The sequence below is a fragment of the Toxorhynchites rutilus genome, chromosome 3 (assembly GCF_029784135.1).
Source record: "Toxorhynchites rutilus septentrionalis strain SRP chromosome 3, ASM2978413v1, whole genome shotgun sequence".
NCBI lineage: Eukaryota > Metazoa > Arthropoda > Insecta > Diptera > Culicidae > Toxorhynchites > Toxorhynchites rutilus.
This window is the reverse complement of record NC_073746.1, coordinates 298,754,277-298,778,923: the sequence shown is the minus strand read 5'-3', so window position 1 is coordinate 298,778,923 and position 24,647 is coordinate 298,754,277. Positions and strand designations below refer to the sequence as shown.

General features: G+C 40.5%; 2 non-coding genes across 2 annotated transcripts; one reads left to right on the top strand and one right to left on the bottom strand.

Annotated features, from left to right (window-relative positions):
* The first annotated feature begins 5,234 nt into the window (after window positions 1-5,234).
* Window positions 5,235-5,306, top strand: Trnae-cuc (transfer RNA glutamic acid (anticodon CUC)). The gene has a single exon. It is a non-coding gene; the product is annotated as a tRNA-Glu (tRNA).
* A 1,049-nt stretch (window positions 5,307-6,355) lies between these two features.
* Trnae-cuc (transfer RNA glutamic acid (anticodon CUC)) lies at window positions 6,356-6,427 on the bottom strand. The gene has a single exon. It is a non-coding gene; the product is annotated as a tRNA-Glu (tRNA).
* Between the last annotated feature and the right edge of the window lie 18,220 nt (window positions 6,428-24,647).

The following is a 24,647-nucleotide window of genomic DNA, read 5'->3' as shown; positions in this document are numbered from 1 at the left end:
TGGTCGAAAAATTATTCAAGAATACCTTAGCATGGGTTCCCTCTCATTGTTCGATTCCGGGGAATGAGAAAGCGGACTCGCTAGCTAAGGTGGGCGCTTTAGAAGGCACACTTTTTGAAAGGCACATTGCTTATAATGAATTTTTCCACATTCCTCGTCAGTATACGCTCGTAAGTTGGCAGCGCATGTGGAGTGGAGATGAGTTCGGTCGTTGGTTACACACGATTATCCCTAAGGTCTCGACGAGTGCATGGTTCAAGGGATTGAATGTAGGTCGTGATTTCATTCGCGTGATATCTCGGCTTATGTCCAATCACTACAACCTAAACGCGCATCTCTATCGCATTGGGCTCGCAGCAAACAATCTTTGTGATTGTGGCGATGGCTACCACGACATCGAGCATGTTGTCTGGTCGTGTATCCGGTTCCATACTGCTCGCTCTCTCTAGAGCACTGAGAGCACAAGGCAGACAATCGGAGTTCCCCGTCCGGGATATCTTAGGTAGCCGTGATCCTGATCTTCTGCTTCATCTATACCTGTTCCTCAGAAACGCCGATGTCAACGTTTAATGATGTTTCCTTCGTTGTGTCCCCGTTTTATATCCCTCCTATCCGATCGATAAACTTTTACTTAGTCGCGGCAATACATACACACACTCTTTACAGATACACGGGCCAAAGGTTGTGCAGTCCACTGATCATTCAACAAGAGCCAAAGGTTGTTCCGCTCATGACAACTCTACATGAACTGATGATTGCGCCGGTTAGTGACCATTCTATCCTGGATTCCTCGAGTCGAGAAAGACGCACCACGCTAGATATGAGGTACAGACTAGGGGGGCGTTGCTGATTAAGGGTCAGCTGCATCCCAATAGGAAGTATCCCGTGTCGGGCACACGCACAGAGCATTGGAGACAGCAACATCCGAATTACGAAAACACTTGTAATACTAATTTCGAGCCAACCGCGAGTAATCGGTTACATATTACTAACATAGATAATAAGAAAAATTGTCAAAGTATTGAACTCCCGGCCCCGTGAGGCTAACGCCATATGAGCCTTGATAAAAATATATATTTTGGAAAAAAAAAAGATTGTATATATATGCCCCATCTAGAAAAAGGCATTAATTTTTAGTTTACCAAGAATTAAGAGACCAAAAATATTAGAAATATGCAAACTTTATATTCCAGAACCTTTATCATCTGGTAATTATCTAGAATACGTTATACAATCTTCTCTTTGATAAAAAAAAACCCGAAAAACATGCAACAACTGCATGAAATGTAAAAAATATGTTTACTTCGAGCATGTTCCGATTCATACTCCAGTGAAACCATAATCGATTAATATGTTTTTATGTTATTTTATAGCTCTTTATACTTCCATGAATTATATTCAGTTGCTTACTTTTAATTAATAACAGTGAAAAATTCGAATTTCTTTATTTGTGTTGGAGTATCAAAAATTACTCTGTTTTGATGAGGCTGAATAAGATGACTATTGAAACATAATAAAGACAAAGAAAACATATTTTTAGGAGTTTTTTCATTCAATCATACCCTCTTCTTCAAATAAATGCCAATAAAGCCTGAAAAATACACAATGGCAACATTACAGAGAAGTTTAATTTTCGGTCTGTGACACCGTGCGCGAGTATACGTGTTATGATTTTGCACGCGAGTATAGGAGGGTTAAGAATGTCACATACTGTGGTTTCCCACCAAAGACATGTTATCCTCAAAAGGTGAAAGAGTGATCTACAAACCCTATGAATACCGCTTTTATGTTTTGATTCTTAGAAAAAATCTCAACCCCTTTATTTGATTCGGACATTGTTGGGGCGTTGTCAAAAAAGTCTGAACTGAAATCTCCATGAAATCTAAACCGACATGTTACTCAAACCAGCAACCTTTTTCCCATCCAAACAAGAAAGGTTATTTCACATGGATTTTTCATAGTCAAATTCCTCTCTTAATAAAACCACCAACCACCGAGTAGAGGAGAATGAGCTTTCATGTATATAGAGGCTCTATAATATACAAAAATAAACAAAAAGGAATCACTGACGGTTGACGTTCCTTTAAAACCATTAATTTATTCTTCGAAACAATAACATATACCTACCATTCTCCTGGATGACACCCAGCGCGGGCCGCCCCCTCGCCCTCCGTACACTACGCCACTGTGTCTAGTGAACCTGTTCACGGATCAAAACGGTGTTTCTATGAGTAATAGATAACGATACTCAATATAAACGGAAGTTGTCGTCCATGTTTGGAGAATGGTTTAACACGTTGAGTGCAACGGTTTTATAGTGAATCTATGGAAATTTTTAAACGTATTAGGGTCATCGTTTCTAATCGTATTGGAAGGTATTTTTGTTCGAAATGAAATGCTTATAAGCTTATATGCTCATATTAGTTACCCTTATTAACATATTTTATACTGTCAGTCACCGATGACTGACGCAGTCTGAGCGAAAATTCGGTGTCAGTTACCGGTGACTGGCGTGGCAGTTAACGTGTTAATAGAAAACTCCATGTATTGAGGCACTATGTAGATGTGAAAGCAAGAGCTGTTCTGTAGGTACAAACAGAAAGATAAAAGACGGATTACGCCAATTTGATTATTTGTACGGTACATGTAGGCAAAAACCAGGACTACATGTTGAGGATTGTTTCGAAAGATATCGAACAGAGAATAATTATGAAATACAATTTTTATATAGGGGTTTCCATTTCGGGCTTCCGAAAGTATACAGCCCTGCGCTGACAACCGTTTGACATAGCTGTCAACCAAAGCGTCATATCGTTAGTTGAATGTCTGCCATTTTACAATATGGATCTTTTAGCATCGCACAACGTGTTAATTTTGTTAAATTATACTATAAAAATGATGAAAAACCGGCAAATGTTTTTCGAGCATTACGGGCGGATTTTGGTCGTCATGGACGGCCTACAGAGCACACAATCGCTAATGTAGTGCGTAAATTCGAACAAACTGGATCCGTAGCGGATATTGTGAAACCTGTGCATCATCGTAATGTGCGTTCGGCCGAAAATATTGCTGCTGTTGCTGCCAGTGTGGAGGATGACCCGAATGTTTCGATTCCATGGCGTGCTCAGCAATTGGGCTTGTCAAACACATCATTGTGGCGAATTTTGCATTTGAACTTGCACATACATCGATATAAAATCCAACTGGTACAAAAATTAGAGCGTGGTGACCATGGAATGCGTCGGGCATACGTCGATTGGGTGAACGAACAACAGCAGCAAAATGCTGAATTTTCGCATCAAATTTTCTTCAGCGATGAGGCACATTTCGAGTGATTGTTGATTGTTGAGAGGCCATTGCATCCGCCAAAAGTCACTGTTTGGTGCGCATTATGGTCTGGTGGAGTCATCGGGCCGTATTTCTTCGAAAATGAGGACGGCGAGACGGTAACTGTGAATGGTGAGCGCTATGGCCGCAAGTTAACCGATTTTTTTTGCCACAAATTGAAGATATGGATACGGATGACATGTGGTTTCAGCAGGACGGCGCCATTTGCCACACAACACGACCGAACATGGCCATATTGCGAACGAAATTTGAGGGACGCGTAATTTCGCGTTTTGGTGATGCCAATTGGCCGTCCAGATCATGCGATTTGAACCCGCTAGACTTTTTTTGTGGGGTTATGCGAAAGACCGTGTCCATGCCAACTCTCCGCAAACTCTTGAACATTTGAAAGACAACATTCGTAAAGTTATGACCGAGATACCGCCCCATATGTGCCGAAAAGTCATCGAAAATTACCTGTTCCGGATCAAGGTGTGCGAGGAAGCCCTAGGTGGACATTTGAATGATGTTGTATTTCACACATAATGGCATAAACCAAACTTTAATTTGAAATAAAAGTTTCATCGAAATTCGAATTCTAAGTGTGTTTTATTTTAATTTACTTTCGAAATTTAAAGTTGGAAAACCCTGTATAAAAAGCACATTAAAACACATTGTTCAGTAGATATATACAGTGTCGGACAATAGAATAGGACCACAGCTCAATCCAAAACAGAAAGTGACAAAACTTTGAGAAAAAAAATTCCATTTAAGTGCATCAAACCATTTACAAATTGTAAATTCCATTCTTCGAAGAAATTAAAATCATCCGTAGTTAAACCAATTGTCCTTTATTTGAAAATGCGTTTTAAGCATACTTACTGACTAAAATAACGCGACATAAAATAGGACCGCTTCAGAATTCATGGTAAAAAAAAATTAAAAAAAAGGAAATTCATACCGTGATCGATTTGCAGGGTTAGTACTTGGTGGTATAACCCTTATTACGCATCACTTCTCGCACCCGGTTCGGCATCGACTCCATAAGCTTTTGGCACGTTCTCAGCGGGATAGCGTACCACACCGCCTGGATTCTCTCCCACAGCTGCTGCTTGTTTTTTGTTTTTCGATGTACACCTTACGTTTAACTATTTCCCATAGGTTCTCTATGGGATTGAGATCAGGGGACTGTGCTGGCCACTCCATAACGTCTACCTTATTATCCTGGAACCACTTTTTAACCGTTTTAGCGGTATGTTTGGGGTCGTTGTCCTGCTGGAACTGCCACTTTAGGGGAATCTCCCACTCGGCGTGTGGCAGAATTACTTCCCGAAGTATCTGGGCGTAGAGATGCTGGTCCATAATCCGGTCGATCCAGTACAAGGGACCCACCCCGTACCAAGAAAAGCACCCCCACACCATGATGTTACCTCCTCCATGTTTGAATGTTTTATTTGTATACTGGGGCATATACGCACAGCCGAGTGGGCGATGGACCCAACTCTTTCCGTCCGAGCCGATGAGGTTCACTTTGGTCTCATCCGACCACAGCACATTTCTCCATAGTTTCTCCTTTTCCGGGTCCGGGGTAAATGGTTTGATGCACTTAAATGGAAATTTTTTTCTCAAAGTGTTGTCACTTTCTGTTTTGGATTGAGCTGTGGTCCTATTCTATTGTCCGACACTGTATATCTAAAGTTCACAAAGAATTAAATTAATCTTGTTTATCTTTCATATTTATCTAAATTTCCGCAAAAAGGTCAATTTAAAGATAAAAATCATTTATCAATATATAAAAAGACACATCTCCATTAAACTTCTCTTGATTACCATAACAAATTGAGACCATTAAAACCTAAAACCATCAAATTCATAAGTAGGCGGCACATATCAATTCGCTCACCAAATCCCATATTGTCTAGTGGTTAGGATATCCGGCTCTCACCCGGAAGGCCCGGGTTCGATTCCCGGTATGGGAAGCTTTTTATTAATCGGTATTCACTTTACAAGCCGAATGAAATTCATTTTCACCGAGAAAAAGAAAAATTATTATTATCATACTGCCATCTTGAATAAAAAAAACACACAGAAAAATTATCGTCTCAAATTACCTTTGCCTTTTATTTTATTCATTATCAAGAATCGGCAGTTCCGCGTGCAGCGGTCCACCTTGCGCGATTAAATCTTCCGTCTGGCCACCTTCACCTTCCCTTCAACAGCGAGTCACGACATCGCGGTAAGCAAGTACCGCCCGGTGACGTACACACATAATTCCAGCGTAAAATATTGTCGCTAGTATATTAATTTCGCCCCGCCTTAGAAAAACCGCACCAACGGCAACGAAGTGGTGTCCAACCCAAAGATAGCTTCAGCTTTCGCTTGCTGCTGCTGCTGCTGTCGCCCCGTTTTGTTGGGGCTTATGTTTTCTCATTTCTTTGATTCCCGCGCGTGTGTGTGATCGTTCTTTGACAATTTACCGTCACAATCGTGCTTTATATACATCTACGCTCACACACGAAAGCACCCTTCAGCCAATTATTTTCCGACGTGGAAAATGTCGCGACCGGTGGACACTGCAGCTGCACCCTACGCTTGACACTTGCACGGCCTGATGTCGCGGCCTACTACACACCGCACACTACAAGACAGGGAGAGAGAGAGAAAGAGAATAACAAACGAACTGCAAGAAGACTAAAATTAATAACACCCTTTTGCCGATAAGGAACAACTGCCAATGCAAACGTGCAAAGGCACTGTTTACAGAGAGAAGCCAACAGGAAAGGTGAGGAATTAATGACACTGTCACGACAAGTATTGCGCGCGAATTCCAATCAAAACACCACAGCTGTCGTTAAAATTGGTAGAAGTGAACAGCGTGAGGGAATTTTGCAACCGGGATTGTACGTGACAGATTGAAGTCGATCGCGGGAAAAAGTGCTGCTGCCTTATTATCACCGGGTTTCATGTCTGATGGTTTGCGAGAAAAATTGTGAAAAGAAAAAGTAACGAATTCTACAAAAAGAAAGTGTTCCCATACCGGGAATCGAACCCGGGCCTTCCGGGTGAGAGCCGGATATCCTAACCACTAGACAATATGGGACTTGGTGGAAATCCCAGATGAAAAATAGAACCAAAACGCTCACCGGGAAAAAGTGGGGCTTCTTTCCTTCATACATTTCACATCTTATAAGAACCGACATGTGTAGCCAAAATAAGAATACACACGGTGCTGTTTCCAATTCGAACTTTTTCAATTGGAATCCGTTTGTGATTAAATGAGAATTTCTTTACATAGATTTTTTTCTAACGCCACCTGACGGAAGCATTATTAGATGAATATTCGCATTCATGTGTAAGTGGAATGTGCATTAATACGCGCTTGTTGTGCAAAAAATTGTCCACAGTGGACATCTAGGGCAACTATGACTTCACTAGAGTGCTTCCATTCAGAAATTTACCAAAAATGAATCAGTTGCTCATCTGTTTGGCGACGAATATTTTATTGCAAACTTTCAAGATCTACAGATCCGACTCGATGCTTGGATGAACTTTAAACTATATCTCGTAATCTAGTATGGTACCGTTCTGTTAACATATTTCCGAAGCCGAAGTGTTTTGATACTAGACGAAAGAGCATGAGATTGTTGGCTATGAAAACTAACAGAACCTCATGATTTTGAATTAATCTCCAAATATCCAACTGCGGTAACACATAAAAGGTGTTATTCGCTTCATGTGTAGTTCGAAAGAACATCGATAAACATAGCAAGGAGGCACTCACAACCAAAGGATACCGATGCTACATCACCTGGCGGTGTAGTTGTTACGACCCACCACAGGCACTGTTCCAGACTAGAATAATATCGACGAGGCAACGAGGAATTAAATAAATAAAGGAACAAAACAGGTATAGTCAATCCTAATTTTAGCATTTTAATGAAGTAATTGAGAATTTCATTTACAGCTCGGCCCCTATTATATGCAGTCTCTGATTTTTTTTTGACGTAGGACTACGTCTAACCGGAAGATATAAGGGGTGAAATGGAAATCCAGGCACTGAACAAGTAGGAAAAAATGCAAGATTTGGAACGCTTTGGAACTCGAGCATTTCTCAATAGATCGCAAAGGTTTTTGCATCAATTGATAGGAAATATATCTACGCATCTATCATAACGAATAACATTTCATTTTTCTTGAGATAAATAATTGAATAATTGTGAAATATCAAGCATTGTCCAAATGCACTATGCGCCCATTTTTGATTGGTCCATTTTGTGTTCCTCAAATCGTACCGACCAAAACGGGCAACCAGAGCAGCAGCGAAATAGAATGAAGCACGATTGGAAAGGAAAAAGAAAAAAAATGAACGAAACATTGGTTGCAGTCTCACACATGCGTAATTCTCGAGCCAGCCAGTCTGCTTAAAATCCCCGCTCCGCTGCCGTAACGATCATTCTCATTCAAACCGTACACCACATCGTTTCGCATCACATCACATCAACAAACCAACACAAGCAGCCATGTGTGGACATGGCAAAGGAGGAAAAGTGAAGGGAAAGGCAAAATCCCGCTCGAACCGTGTTGGTCTGTAGTTCCCCGCAAGGGTAGCTAGACCAAGCGCCGTCGTATCAGTGCACCAGTCCACCTTGCCGGCGTTATATAGTTTCGACCGCCGAAGTGATCGAGTTGGCTGGTAAAGCTGCTCGCGACGATAAGAAAACCCGCATCCAGTACAGAACACATTCGGTTCGGTGGACATCAAGACAACAACAGGCAGTTGCAGCGAGTGGCAAACGCAATCGCAAAACGACAGCAGGTAGCAGAAGAAAAAAGTTTGTTCTTTATACAAACTGCTTTGGTGGCAAATCCAGAACAAGACGGCATCGAGGGCGTTCAAAATGGTTTTTTTCAAAACCACGAGTACTAAGTTTTCTAAATTGGAACCATTCCATAAAACAAGGCGCTTTTCAGGGCCATTAAACCTTCCAAAAAAGAGTTTAGGAAATACAGTTCAATGCTTTCTAAAACAATATCCAAAATAATAATAAAACAAATTGATTTTTTCATAATTTGTTTGCCAGGATATGATGAGTATGTGAATTTGGCAGTTCTGAGCTTATTGATTTTCACCAATTCTTAAATTGCTTCTAGATTGAAAGTACAGTCATTTACACTAATCTCGACATTTAGCTAATTGGACGGACCTGTAATGCGACATATTTAGTTGGACATTTTTGTAAACATAGAGTTCGGGGTTCAAATTATGACACCACATTGAAAGTCGACACTGTACCACTGTCATCGCAAATGTTCAGTTACAGGTTAAAATCGCAAAACGGCAGCAGGTAGAAGAAAGAAAAAGTTTGTTTATACAGACTGCTTTGGTGGCAAAATCAGCCACCGTAAAACACGGCGCTTTTCAGGGCCATTAAACCTTTCAAAGAAGAGTTATTTAAAGTTTTTCACAATACCAATGCATTTTAAAGTGACATATTATGACATATAATATAAACTGATATTTTTTTTGTTTATGCTTGTTCTTGACCTTATTGGTGGTTGGGGTCTTTTGAATTGATCATTCAGTTTTCACAAACCCATGCATGGTTTCCGAATTAAAAATGGCTTCAAATTACAACACATTGTATGCAGGATGGCATTAACGAATTTTCTCGGTAGCAAGAACTGCTTTCTTTGGTTGATAACTGATGTTGAAAATTGACTGATAGAGAAATAACTAAGGAGCAACACGATGAGCTATGTATTTCCTGCTGCTCTGTTCTTATTTTAAAGGACTTTAATCCGAAGGTCATCCGTCCTGTATTTACTGCTGGTTTTTCAGAACGCTTATAGCTCGTTTATTTCTCGACAGATCGTAGAGGTCGTCTCCAAAACCTCAGTTCTTTTTCATTTTTATTTACTTTGTTTGCGGAGACTACAAATCTGCCCGGCGTTGAACATTTAATAAGTACAAAGCCTTCAGAAAAAAATCAAGAATCAACTATAAGATAGTGAGAAAAAATTGAGAAAGTTTGTAAAAAAAACGCAAAAACACAACACCAAAGGTTCTTTTCAGAACCCCCAACATGTTCATAAAGAGTAAACAGTAAACTAATCCATATTTCAGGTAGATAGGTAGGTATTCACGTAGGAGAAGAAAATAAAACAATATATTTAAAATATATATTTAACAAAAGCTGTCCCCTTTGTATAGTCCTACGTCACTCCGGTTATGTCCCCGACATTACCCACCCGTCTTTTTCTCTGTATATTATGCTGTCAAAAAAGTCCTGCGGTATTTTTTTTGAATTTTCATTTGTTCATAAAATTAGTTACAATCATCTGTTTTAAGTCAAATATGCGCCGTTTTGTTCGATGACTTGTTCCCAACGAGATGCCTTCATAAACTTCATAATACCCCTGTTATAGAAGCTCGCTTCCTTATTGGCAAAAAACTCGGATAGCCAATTTTCACAGGCCTCTTTTGTGGCTAACTTCTGACTACCTAGCTCGTTCGCAATGCGGCCTCTGTTTATCAAAGATGGCCTCTTCTTCATGAGTGCTACCTTCAAGCGGTCCAGTTGTTGGCAGTACAGGTCCGAATTGAGCGTTTGGCCATAGGGAAGCAGCTCATAATAGATTATTCCTTTACAATCCCACCAAACACACAGCAGAACCTTCCTGGCCGTTAATTAGGACTTGGCCACCGTCTGAGCCGCTTCAGCGGGCTTCGACCACGACCGTTTGCGCTTCACGTTGTCGTAAGTGACCCACTTTTCATCGCCAGTCACCATCCGCTTCAGAAACGGGTCGATTTTGTTGCGATTCAGCAGCGATTCACATGCGTCGATACGGTCAAAGATGTTTTTTTGCGTCAACGTGTGTGGCACCCATACATCGAGCTTCTTTGTGAATCCAAGCTTCTTCAAATGGTTAATAACGGTTTGATGACTTATCCCCAGCTCTTGGCCGATGCTACGGCTGCTACTATGCCGGTCTTTCTCGGCTAATTCAGCGATTTTGTCGCAATTTTCGACGACAGGCCTTCCGGAGCGTGGCGCATCTTCGACGACCTCTACACCAGAACGAAAACGTTGAAACCATCGTTGTGCGGTGGAAATGGAAACTGTATCGGGTCCATAAACTGCACAAATTTTATAGTAGTACTGTAAAATATGTCGGATTTTCTCTTTATTTTGCTCCATATTTGCGACACTATAACTCACGAACCACTTAACCAAACAAAACACTGTCAAGGACTATATTATAGCGCGCAAAAATACCTTTCCAACAAGCTATAGTAAAGGGTGTGTCACATCAATTTGCATCACGGAAAAAACGCTGTAGAAATTTAATTTTTAGGAATTATATCTTCAGCTTTCGCTTATAATCAGATAAGAGTGTATAGATCACGTTGGCCATGCTTCACTGTCAATTTTTCGTAAATTTGGAAAAATGTCGTCGAACGAAAAAGAGCGTCGTGAATTAATCCTGCGCACTCATTTCGAGAATCCGGAGTTGTCACATCGGGACATCGGTAAGATGCTGGGAATCGTCCAATCCACGGTCAGCAGAGTACTAAAACGATACTTCGAGAACCTAACCATCGACCGGAAGGTGAAGAACGGCAAAAATGGATGCTCCGTCAGTGAAAAAGATCACAAGCGCGTAGTTAAGCAGTTTAGACGTGATCCGAGAAGTTCGGTCCGGGATGTCGCCAATAAGCTGAATTTGTCAAGTTCATTCGTCCAGCGGACCAAGCAGCGGGAGGGTCTGTGTACATACAAGGTTCAGAAGGCTCCTAACCGCGACGAAAGGCAAAACATGGTGGGGAAGACGCGAGCCCGGAAGCTGTACACCGAAATGCTGACGAAGCCGCATTGCCTGGTAATGGACGACGAAACCTACGTCAAAGCGGACTTTCGTCAGCTGCCGGGCCTGTTGTTCTTCTCCGCAGAGGACAAATTCAGCGTTCCGGAGGAGATTCGCAAGCAGAAACTATCCAAGTTTGCCAAAAAGTACATGGTGTTTCAAGCGATCTGCTCTTGCGGAAAGCGGAGCGCCCCCTTCGTGATGACCGGCACGGTAAACGGGCAGGTTTACCTTAAGGAGTGCCTACAGAAGCGCTTACTACCACTATTGAAGCAGCACGAGGGCCCGACCATCTTCTGGCCGGATCTCGCTTCGTGCCACTATTCAAAGGACGTGTTGGAGTGGTACGAAGCCAACGGGGTCCCCTTCGTGCCAAAGGAAATGAACCCGCCCAACGCGCCGGAGCTTCGCCCAATAGAGAAATATTGGGCGATTATGAAGCAGGCCCTCCGGAAGAACCCAAAAGTTGTCAAATCGGAGGCGGACTTCAAGAGAAAATGGATTTCTGTTCAAAAAAACTACAACCTGACGTTGTACAGAACCTTATGGACGGGGTAAAGAGGAAGGTGCGAGCATACGGGCTTGGGCTCGAAGTATAAATAAAAAGAAAATGTCAAAAGTTGTTTAATAGTTTTTATTTTACTATCTAAAATTTTCAAAAGGATCGGTCTACTGGGCGAATTTCTACAGCGTTTTTTCCGTGATGCAATTTGATGTGACACACCCTTTATGACTCGATACAATGAATACAACTAGAACTACGCGCTTACAACGACACCTCGCGGAAATACCGCAGGACTTTTTTGACAGCCTAATATAATCGAGTAAAAAAACAGGAAGTGGGTTATATCTATGGTATAACCGCAAGGGTGACGTAGGACTATCGTTGATTTAGAGATCATTTGTTTGAAGTTGAATCTCAATCCATTCTGAATGAATGAATAAATGAATATTTGGGGGACTTCGAAAACGAGAGCGTTACGTTGGAGGCACAAGGTTTTATGCATCCAATATAGAATACGAAAAACCTTGTTCTGAAGAATAATCTTCAGAAGCTAACCTGCTAACTGTACTTGATTGACAAATCACAAACCCAAATGTATTATATGGATATTTTATGGATAGAAAACATTAAAATAAACTCTTTCGCCTTTATGTAATTTTCAATTCCAAGGGGAACTGGCAGATTATTTTCCAGCAACCATTGGATATTTCCACATTTTCCTCGATACTGGAAGCCCACCAGTGGTTAATACTAATTCGATAACCACCTGTTAATAGCACTTGATTGAAACATATTTGGTCAGAGTGTTACATGGATAGAAAACATTCAAATAAACTCTTTCACATGAATGTATTTTTAAATTCCTAGAGGAACTGGCAGATTATTTTCCGGATCTTTCTCGATACTGAACGGCATCCAAACGGAAAGAATTCCGTGCGTGTATGTGTATGTGTAGCGGCTGCTTCGATGGTCACCTTCTATTCTCCTGAAGGATCGGCTTCTCTGTGCTCAATCACAGTTTCAAACAAACTGCTTGCGTTTCAGGGCAGATCTCGATCCTTCGCCGTCCAGTACCCTCAGCAACGATGTTGTCTTGTCGATGTCCTCACGAAAAATGAATGCGTCTCACCACCAGAATATCGCTTAAGTATGCTTTTTGTGCGTGATTGAATCGAGAGAAGGCGTGGTTTACGATGGCAATTTGGAAGGCAAACTAGAGGGGAATGAACTCTCTGAGCTCGGAACTTTCGGCGACTGAGCAATAATCGATTGCGGGCGCATACAATATTGGATACGCAAATATCCTACTGATGGGGAAGAATAATCTTCAGAAGCTTTCCTGTTCATTGCGATTGATTGAAAAATCACAAAACTAAATGTATTTGGTCACAGTGTTACATGGATAGAAAACATTCGAATAAACTCTTTCACATGAATGTATTTTTAAATTCCCAGAGGAACTGGCAGTTTATTTTCCAGAAATGATTAGATCTTTCCGGAATTTTCTCGATGCTGAATGGCATCCAAACGAAGAATTCCGCGCGTGTATGTGTGTGTGTGGCGGCTGCTCCGAACTCGTCCCGGGGAACCGTTTGTGGCATCACTCTCCTCCTGATGGATTCTCTTCTGGCCTAAGGTACACAAACAGGCTCTTAGTGGCACCGTTCATCCGCGCTTTCATGATAAACGAAGAGCTTCACCACAACAGCGACAACATGCTCCAATCGCTGTTCAATTAGAACTGAGTGGATTTCCGAGCGGCGCTCGCTTATATACTGATTGGTGATTTCAATAGCTTGTTTTGAAAGCAATTTTAAGACTATTGAAACAAGTTTTTGGATCAAAAAGTAACAAGTATAGAACGCGTAGACATTTTATCTTTCGAATGAAGTGTTTATCATACCATTTCGTTCAGTTATTTAGGAGCTATTAACGCTCAAAATCTCGGTCTCCGGCGTAACGCTTTCGTTTTCGAAACTTTGATTTTACACCCCGGTATAGAAATGAAAGACGTAGTCCTACGTCAAAAATGTTTTTATTGGTTTTTTTTCCAATATTTTTCGTTTTTTGAATATAAAAGAAAAAAATAATTTTGATTCATCCCCTCAATGTTATAACATACCTTTCTCATATAAAAAATCCAAATTCTTTCAGGAGGTGATGGGCGATCATATTTGATTAAAAAAAAATCCTATTCCTATTCTACGCATGTGTTTGAGTTTCAACAATGAGTTATTGAACTTGCTTTCGGCTGCTTTCGGCTGTGTTTGAATTAATCTGGCTCTAATTGCAAAATTACGCTACGTAGGACAATTCTGTTGCTTCCATTTGAAAGATAAGAAAATTAGATACAGGATACAGTTATAAATCTTTCAAATCAGTTGATCTAAGTAACATTTTATAAGAGAAATACTTAAAAGTTTTAGAGTTTTTGTGTGTTATTCTTAATTTTATCCAAAAGATGCATGATAAGCTTGAATGTTATAAACTTAAAAATAATTTTGAGTGCCAAAAAGTGACAGACGAAAAGAACCAGGCCAGGAGACGTAAGCTCACTGTGACTACGCATCAGAACAGAGAGAGGTGTGAGAATGCAAGAGCGAACAGAAGGTGCTCGCCAGCGCACAGAGTTTCTATGAAACGGTCAACAGCGTCAAGAGCAGGAATTTCCTTAACCCGTCCATGTGTAATGACAAGGATGGCAACCTGTTTACTGACAGGCAGACGGTTGTAGCCAGATGAACAGACCACTTTCAGGCATTGTTGAATGGAGAGAAAAAAGAAGAGCGAATCAGGAACAGAATAACGACTATGAGCGACGGACAAGCTGTGGAACCACCAACACAGGACGAGATTAGAAAGACGATCAATGAGCTGAAAAATGGCAAGAGCGCTAGGAAGACGGTATCCCGGCAAAACTGACTATATCCGTATTCAGTTAGTAATGACTTTTGGCTTCTTCACGCAGTTTCTCCCCCAAAACGACTAAACAGTCAGTCGGGCGTTTAGTCGCTATCTCCCTCTACCGACTCGACTATATCATTTCATTCTTCCCAGTCAAATTGTCCTCATTGCATTTTGAACTGACTTCCCCAAAACGAATTCATTCCTCTCTTTCTCTCTTCCATGTACGTGTGCATGCATCGATCAAGGCGCCTAGAAGTATATCCTAAGGTGGGCCAACTTGCTAAAACCTCTCTTCAGCCATCTTAGAAGTCTACTGTGTTTTGTTTGTAAACAAAACACAATAGGCTTGTGCCCAAGCTCGCTCGTGATCAGTCTGTCTCTTTCACACTTCAAGCAAATAATTCTCCTGCTTTCTTCTATACTGTTTTCATATACCGCTCCCCTAACCAACTTGGTGTCGAAACGGCCTCACCTTAGGATATACTTCTAGGCGCCTTGGCATCGATGTTCGAGTTCAACGTGGTTTGACATACGCTACAGGTGAGCTAGATTATTTTGTATCGTACACGAAAATTACTCACACGTATAAAATAGCGTGAAGTGTGTGTGTGCGCTATTTTGCACGCTATTTACTAATACTAACGCGAGGACCTTTATAGCATACTTGATGAATGTCTAAGTTCGTTGGTTTGAATTCACGATGAGTAGACAATAAACCGTCTATTGATGAGGTAACTTCTTTTTTGCATCAGAAATCATGTTTTCGTTCCTCTTTATACGGACGTAAAAATAAGATTGCGTAGGCGGGTATAAAATTAGTGTCAGGGGGAAATGGAAGTGTGGATTGAAGTCAGTTGAATGTAAAAGGCAGATTTGTTTTCATTAGTCGAGTCAGTTAAAATAACTACTGGTTGGACTAGTTCACCAGTCATCCTCGCTAGTCAACGCTAGTCAATTCATTTTCTAGACAAGTCACTTTTAGAGGCGAATGAACTGCAAAGTTTAAAGCCTCTTAAAAACAAAGAAAGAAAGAACAAGTCACTTTTTGTTGGAGGCGACTGCCGAAGCAGTTCTAGTCGAAGCGAAGCTACGGAGAGTAGAGTCGGTCTTCATTTTTCACCTTCGAAGATTTCGGGCCCTGGCTGGTATAGAGTGACATGTGACAATGATGTGCACCGTGAAGCCAAAGGCGAATTGCGGCTGCTAGTAGAACTTTCTACGGATTACTCAGCCAGCTGAGGTCTCAAAGTCTGCAAACTCGCACGAAACTAGCGCTGTATGGAACGCTGATTCTCCAAGTTGCTCTTTATGGACATGAAGCAAGGTAGCTGATCGACGAACACTTGGTGTTTTTGAGCGTAAAGTGCTGCGTTCAATACTCGGCGGTAAACTGGAAGATGGAATTTGGCACAGAATCATGGATCATGAACTGTATCAAGTCTAGAAATATGCTGATATAGTGAAGATAATACAACGTGACAGGTTACAGTGGACTGGGCATGTGGTCAGAATGTCGGAGGAAGAAGGCGTTGACTCCGGGGTAGACCCCGCACCCGATAGTTATGTGCTGTAGAGGAAGATGGACGGGCCGTCAGTGTTCGAGGCGACATGTGAACGGCAGTACGAGACTGACGATACTGGACATCAATAATTCATTCGGCGTAGGTCCGATAAACGGACACAAAAGTAGGGTAAGTAAGTATGTAAAATATTGCTAATATAACAAATTAGTCCATTACAGCTCTAATCTTCATTTAAAACATACGTCTTTTGATGTGTGATTTTTTCAGAAATTGTAGATCATTGCACGGTACAACTTTTTTTTTTTAATTTTTTTTCCATACTTCGGAATTTATGATTTTTCAAATTGTATTTTAAGAACCAGCACCAGGGTTGCCATATTAAAATCTGTGTTTTTGGTCTTTTTATCTGTGTTTTTTCCTCAGAACATCTGTATCGAAATCTGTATTAACTCTTTGCGGTCATTTGTCTGCTCTCAGCCACCACGGCGAAGAAATATACTAATATTATAATTTATGCAACAATTTTTCCAAACGATTTTTTATGCGTTGTGAACTTATTCGCAAAACTGTTCATTGATTGATCTTCATTGATTGATTGGTACAGACAGAAGAAGATATATCAGTGCTGCCGTGATCTCGCAAAGTGACGCAAGCGCCAAAATTGACATTTTACTTTTTATGTTATAAATCGATAAAGAATACCAAATCCTTTCAAACGACTGCGAAGTTTTATAGAAATGTGGAAAAATGACCCCGTAAAAGCTTCAAAACGGAATGGCGTAAGCGCCATTTCCACTGTGATGTGGCGCAAGCGCCATTTCCCTTATAATGTGACGTAATTTGGAATCTGATGCGATATGATTCTTAATCCGTTCTGATGGCATAGAATGAACGAGAAGGGACAAAACATTTCAAATAACAACATCAATCAAGGGACAAAGCATCTTGTCGATGTTCACTTACCTCACTTGCTCAATGTCTTTTTCGGATGAATTGAAGCTGAGAGTTGATCGAAGGGTAATGTCTAAAATCTTCATCGAAACGCATCTTGTAACAAAACTCAGAAAATCCTCGCGTAAACTGTATTTGCTTTACATCGGATAATTTCAGACGGCATTATCTTGTTCAACACGGATGTTTTCAATTGCATTTTGGATTGGAATAGGAGATGCTGTCAATAGTTATTACAATCGGGTTCTCAACTACGTTGGCCCGCTCGACACACACTACAAAGACGGAAAATGTGTAGAACTCTTCTCTCTGATGCTACCTCTTGCTCCACTCAACGGTGGCATGTTGTAGAAAATATTGGAAACAGATTCTCCCATACTTTGATGGATGAACGCCAATCGGTTCTGGAAACAGCGATTAAAATTTGCTGATTCCACAACAAACTGGCGTTGGTAACATAGATTAAATAAAACTGCATTTTTTCAAAAATCGTGCCGATGGCAATGTTTTTCCATCAATTGTACACAATTTGTACAGATTAGATTTTCGTAATGTACGCGTATGCTGATTATACATGCAATTTTGCGAAAAGTCTCGTACTGAAAATGTCTCCCTCTGGCGCTTGCGCCACTTTGCGAGATTACGGCAGAGTGCGTTTCATCACCTGAAAATCCATTTCAACTTTCGAACAAAGATCAATTTCGTTAGCGCAAACATCAAATGTGTTAAAAACGATTGTCATTTTGTAATTATTAATTTTCCGAATTTTCCCTTTTTCCTTCAGAGTTTTCTGAAAATTTTCAATTGTCTTGTTTGGTTGCCAAAAACAGGAAGTTGGTTATATCTATGGTATAACCGCAAGGGTGACGTAGGACTATCGTTGATTTAGAGATCATTTGTTTGAAGTTGAATCTGAATTCATTCTGAATGAATGAATATTTGGAGAACTTCGAAAACGAGAGCGTTACGTTGGAGCCACAAGGTTTTATGCATCCAATATTGGATACGGAAATATCCTACTGATGGGGAAGAATAATCTTCAGAAGCTATCCTGTTAATTGCGATTGATTGAAAAATCACAAAACCAAATGTATTTGGTCACAGTGTTTCATGGATAGAAAACATTAAAATAAACTCTTTCACATGAATGTAATTTTAAATTCCCAGAGGAACTGGCAGATTATTTTCAGTAACGATTAGATATTTCCACATTTTCCTCGATACTGGAAGCCCACCAGTGGTTAATGCTAACTCGATAACCATCTGTTAATAGCACTTGATTGAAACATATTTGGTCACAGTGTTACATGGATAGAAAACATTCAATTAAACTCTTTCACATGAATATATTTTGAAAATTCCCAGAGGAACTGGCAGATTATTTTCAGTAACGATTAGTTATTTCCACATTTTCCTCGATACTGGAAGCCCACCAGTGGTTAATGCCAACTCGATAACCACCTGTTAATAGCACATGATTGAAATATATTTGGTCACAGTGTTACATGGATAGAAAACATTCAATTAAACTCTTTCACATGAATATATTTTGAAAATTCCCAGAGGAACTGGCAGATTATTTTCCAGCAATGATTAGATCTTTCCGGAACTTTCCCGATGCTGAATGGCATCCTAACGGAAAGAGTTCTGCGCGTGTATGTGTCGATCCTTCGCCGTCCACCTCCTCCAGCACGTTAGGCAACGATGTTGTCTTGTCGATGTCCTCACGAAAAATGAATGTGTCTCACCACCAGAATATCGCTTAAGTATGCTTTTTGTGTGTGATTGAATCGAGAGAAGGTGTGGTTTACGATGGCAATTTGGAAGGAAAACTAGAGGGGAATGAACTCTCTGAGCTCGGAACTTTCGGCGACTGAGCAATAATCGATTGCGGGCGCATACAATATTGGATACGGAAATATCCTACTGATGGAGAAGAATAATCTTCTGAAGCTATCCTGTTAATTGCGATTGATTGAAAAACCACAAAACCAAATGTATTTGGTCACAGTGTTACATGGATAGAAAACATTCAATTAAACTCTTTCACATGAATATATTTTGAAAATTCCCAAAGGAACTGGCAGATTATTTTCAGTAACGATTAGATATTTCCACATTTTCCTCGATACTGGAAGCCCACCAGTGGTTAATGCCAACTCGATAACCACCTGTTAATAGCACATGATTGAAATATATTTGGTCACAGTGTTACATGGATAGAAAACATTCAATTAAACTCTTTCACATGAATATATTTTGAAAATTCCCAGAGGAACTGGCAGATTATTTTCCAGCAATGATTAGATCTTTCCGGAACTTTCCCGATGCTGAATGGCATCCTAACGGAAAGAGTTCTGCGCGTGTATGTGTCGATCCTTCGCCGTCCACCTCCTCCAGCACGTTAGGCAACGATGTTGTCTTGTCGATGTCCTCACGAAAAATGAATGTGTCTCACCACCAGAATATCGCTTAAGTATGCTTTTTGTGTGTGATTGAATCGAGAGAAGGTGTGGTTTACGATGGCAATTTGGAAGGCAAACTAGAGGGGAATGAACTCTCTGAGCTCGGAACTTTCGGCGACTGAGCAATAATCGATTGCGGGCGCATACAATATTGGATACGGAAATATCCTACTGATGGGAAAGAATAATCTTCTGAAGCTATCCTGTTAATTGCGATTGATTGAAAAACCAGAAAACCAAATGTATTTGGTCACAGTGTTACATGGATAGAAAACATTCAATTAAACTCTTTCACATGAATATATTTTGAAAATTCCCAAAGGAACTGGCAGATTATTTTCAGTAACGATTAGATATTTCCACATTTTCCTCGATACTGGAAGCCCACCAGTGGTTAATGCCAACTCGATAACCACCTGTTAATAGCACATGATTGAAACATATTTGGTCACAGTGTAACATGGATAGAAAACATTCAATTAAACTCTTTCACATGAATATATTTTGAAAATTCCCAGAGGAACTGGCAGATTATTTTCCAGCAATGATTAGATCTTTCCGGAACTTTCCCGATGCTGAATGGCATCCTAACGGAAAGAGTTCTGCGCGTGTATGTGTCGATCCTTCGCCGTCCACCTCCTCCAGCACGTTAGGCAACGATGTTGTCTTGTCGATGTCCTCACGAAAAATGAATGTGTCTCACCACCAGAATATCGCTTAAGTATGCTTTTTGTGTGTGATTGAATCGAGAGAAGGTGTGGTTTACGATGGCAATTTGGAAGGCAAACTAGAGGGGAATGAACTCTCTGAGCTCGGAACTTTCGGCGACTGAGCAATAATCGATTGCGGGCGCATACAATATTGGATACGGAAATATCCTACTGATGGGGAAGAATAATCTTCTGAAGCTATCCTGTTAATTGCGATTGATTGAAAAACCACAAAACCAAATGTATTTGGTCACAGTGTTACATGGATAGAAAACATTCAATTAAACTCTTTCACATGAATATATTTTGAAAATTCCCAAAGGAACTGGCAGATTATTTTCAGTAACGATTAGATATTTCCACATTTTCCTCGATACTGGAAGCCCACCAGTGGTTAATGCCAACTCGATAACCACCTGTTAATAGCACATGATTGAAACATATTTGGTCACAGTGTAACATGGATAGAAAACATTCAATTAAACTCTTTCACATGAATATATTTTGAAAATTCCCAGAGGAACTGGCAGATTATTTTCCAGCAATGATTAGATCTTTCCGGAACTTTCCCGATGCTGAATGGCATCCTAACGGAAAGAGTTCTGCGCGTGTATGTGTCGATCCTTCGCCGTCCACCTCCTCCAGCACGTTAGGCAACGATGTTGTCTTGTCGATGTCCTCACGAAAAATGAATGTGTCTCACCACCAGAATATCGCTTAAGTATGCTTTTTGTGTGTGATTGAATCGAGAGAAGGTGTGGTTTACGATGGCAATTTGGAAGGCAAACTAGAGGGGAATGAACTCTCTGAGCTCGGAACTTTCGGCGACTGAGCAATAATCGATTGCGGGCGCATACAATATTGGATACGGAAATATCCTACTGATGGGGAAGAATAATCTTCTGAAGCTATCCTGTTAATTGCGATTGATTGAAAAACCACAAAACCAAATGTATTTGGTCACAGTGTTACATGGATAGAAAACATTCAATTAAACTCTTTCACATGAATATATTTTGAAAATTCCCAAAGGAACTGGCAGATTATTTTCAGTAACGATTAGATATTTCCACATTTTCCTCGATACTGGAAGCCCACCAGTGGTTAATGCCAACTCGATAACCACCTGTTAATAGCACTTGATTGAAACATATTTGGTCACAGTGTTACATGGATAGAAAACATTCAATTAAACTCTTTCACATGAATATATTTTGAAAATTCCCAAAGGAACTGGCAGATTATTTTCAGTAACGATTAGATATTTCCACATTTTCCTCGATACTGGAAGCCCACCAGTGGTTAATGCCAACTCGATAACCACCTGTTAATAGCCGCGCGTGTATGTGTGTGTAGCGATGTCTTCCCAGGGAACCGTTTGTGGCATCACTCTCCTCCTGATAGATTCCCTTCTGGCCTAGGGTGCACAAACAGGCTCTTGGTGACACCGTTCATCCGCGCTTTCATGATAAATAAAGAGCTTCACCGCAACAGCGACAACATGCTCCAATCGCTGTTCAATTAGAACTGAGTGGATTTCCGAGCGCCGCTCGCTTATATACCGATTGGTGATTTCAATAGCCTGTTTTGAAAGCAATTTTAAGACTATTGAAACAAGTTTTTGGATCAAATAGTAACAAGTATATAACGCGTAGACATTTTATCTTTCGAATGAAGTGTTTATCATACCATTTCGTTCAGTTGTTTAGGAGCTATTAACGCTCAAAATCTCGGTCTCCGGCGTAACGCTTTCGTTTTCGAAACTTTGATTTTACACCCCGGTATAGAAATGAAAGACGTAGTCCTACGTCAAAACCCAAAAACCCTCACATCCCAAATTTGTCCAAAAAAAATTCATTTATATATCTCGCGTAACTTTTGAAAAGGTCTTATGTAACATTCACATCAACTCGAGACGAAAACGAAGTTAAAGACCGGAACATTTTTCCGCGAATTGTTTCAAAGGGAATCGATCTTCATCACTACTTTTACCACTAGCAGCCAATAATAATTTTGAAAAACCAATCGTAACTGTTGTAATGTGATTTCAGTTTGAAATTGAAGCCTCCGAGCGAAAAATGTTACAATGGACGTTTCGACTGACGGCTTTGTACATTGAACGAATTATGTTGCACAATGAAAATTTGAAAATAACTACTAAACAACGATCTAAACACTTGCACTTCGTGCTGAAAGCAGATCTTTATTGTTATCACTCGTAGAATTGCACTTAAAACGGTATCTACACCCGAAAATAACAGAAACTCAAAATATCCAAAGTGCAACTTTCTTGTTGTTTTGATTGCTTTGTTGCTTCGGACGTATCGAGCGTCAGAGGAAAGTGGCGTCCGAAGTAACAGTTGAATGCTTAAAATTAGAATCTGTACATTTGACATATTAGGCTGTCAAAAAAGTCCTGCGGTATTTCCGCGAGGTGTCGTTGTAAGCGCGTAGTTCTAGTTGTATTCATTGTATCGAGTCATGCTATAGCTTGCTGGAAAGGTATTTTTGCGCGCTATAATATAGTCCTTGACAGTGTTTTGTTTGGTTAAGTGGTTCGTGAGTTATAGTGTCGCAAATATGGAGCAAAATATAGAGAAAATCCGACATATTTTACAGTACTACTATGACAAAGGCAAAAATGCATCTCAAGCTGCCAATAAAATTTGTGCAGTTTATGGACCCGATACAGATTCCATTTCCATCGCACAACGATGGTTTCACCGTTTTCGTTCTGGTGTAGAGGTCATCGAAGATGCGCCACGCTCCGGAAGGCCTGTCGTCGAAAATTGCGACAAAATCGCTGAATTAGCCGAGAAAGACCGGCATAGTAGCAGCCGTAGCATCGGCCAAGAGCTGGGGATAAGGCATCAAACCGTTATTAACCATTTGAAGAAGCTTGGATTCTCAAAGAAGCTCGATGTATGGGTGCCACACACGTTGACGCAAAAAAAACATCTTTGACCGTATCGACGCATGTGAATCGCTGCTGAATCGCAACAAAATCGACCCGTTTCTGAAGCGGATGGTGACTGGGGATGAAAAGTGGGTCACTTACGACAACGTGAAGCGCAAACGGTCGTGGTCGAAGCCCGCTGAAGCGGCTCAGACGGTGGCCAAGCCCTAATTAACGGCCAGGAAGGTTCTGCTGTGTGTTTGGTGGGATTGTCAAGGAATAATCTATTATGAGCTGCTTCCCTATGGCCAAACGCTCAATTCGGACCTGTACTGCCAACAACTGGACCGCTTGAAGGTAGTACTCATGAAGAAGAGGCCATCTTTGATAAACAGAGGCCGAATTGTCTTCAATCAGGACAACGCCAGGCCACACACTTCTTTGGTGACGCGCCAGAAGCTTCGGGAGCTCGGATGGGAGGTTCTTTTGCATCCGCCGTATAGTCCGGACCTTGCACCAAATGACTACCATCTGTTTTTGTCCATGGCGAACGAGCTAGGTAGTCAGAAGTAAGCCACAAAAGAGGCCTGTGAAAATTGACTAACCGAGTTTTTGCCAATAAGGAAGCGAGCTTCTATAACAGGGGTATTATGAAGTTGGCATCTCGTTGGGAACAAGTTATCGAACAAAACGGCGCATATTTGACTTAAAACAGATGATTGTAACTAATTTTATGAACAAATGAAAATTCAAAAAAAAAGTCACAGGAGGGTTGTATCCAAGACACGACCGCATAGTTGACGTAGGATTCCGTTAGGTTATCTGCTGCATGCTGATTTTGGATATGTTTGAAGAATTACATTGTTAAACTCTTCAATAATGATTTGGGTCCGTTTTGTCTAGTTGTTAGGTATTGTTTGTTCACTTCACCAGTGTCCATAACTGAGTGATAATGATAGAAGGATGGTGATTATGCTGAAGAAGATGGTGCGTATCACGTACCAAAGCCGCCCTCTTTGGTCCTGGACTAGATGGCTCCTGTGTTATGTATGGATGAAAAAAAGAAAAAAAGCTCATCAAAGCAATATAAGATAATTATCATTATCGAACACAATTTTTCTCACCCGAAAAAAAGTGTTACTATAGTATAGAGAAAATATATTTGAAATGGAAAATTTATTTCATTCATTATTTTTTTATTTTCTGAGTGTTTATTCAATCCATTTCTTTTTCGTTTTAAACCCAACGGAACACGATGCTGCATGCCTCAATGCGAATTTCAATTATGCTAAGAGCACCCAATATGATATGTAGAGCATATGTGAAATCACTTTCTCGAATATTCCTTCATTTTTCCAATTTTGCTCGTCGCATGAACTTTCCTTGGGAGAAAGAAAATCGTTTCATATTTCAAGTCATTTTAACACAATAGCTACCATACACAATTTTACACTTACAGTTGTGCTAAAAGTTTTACGAAGCAACCAACATAAA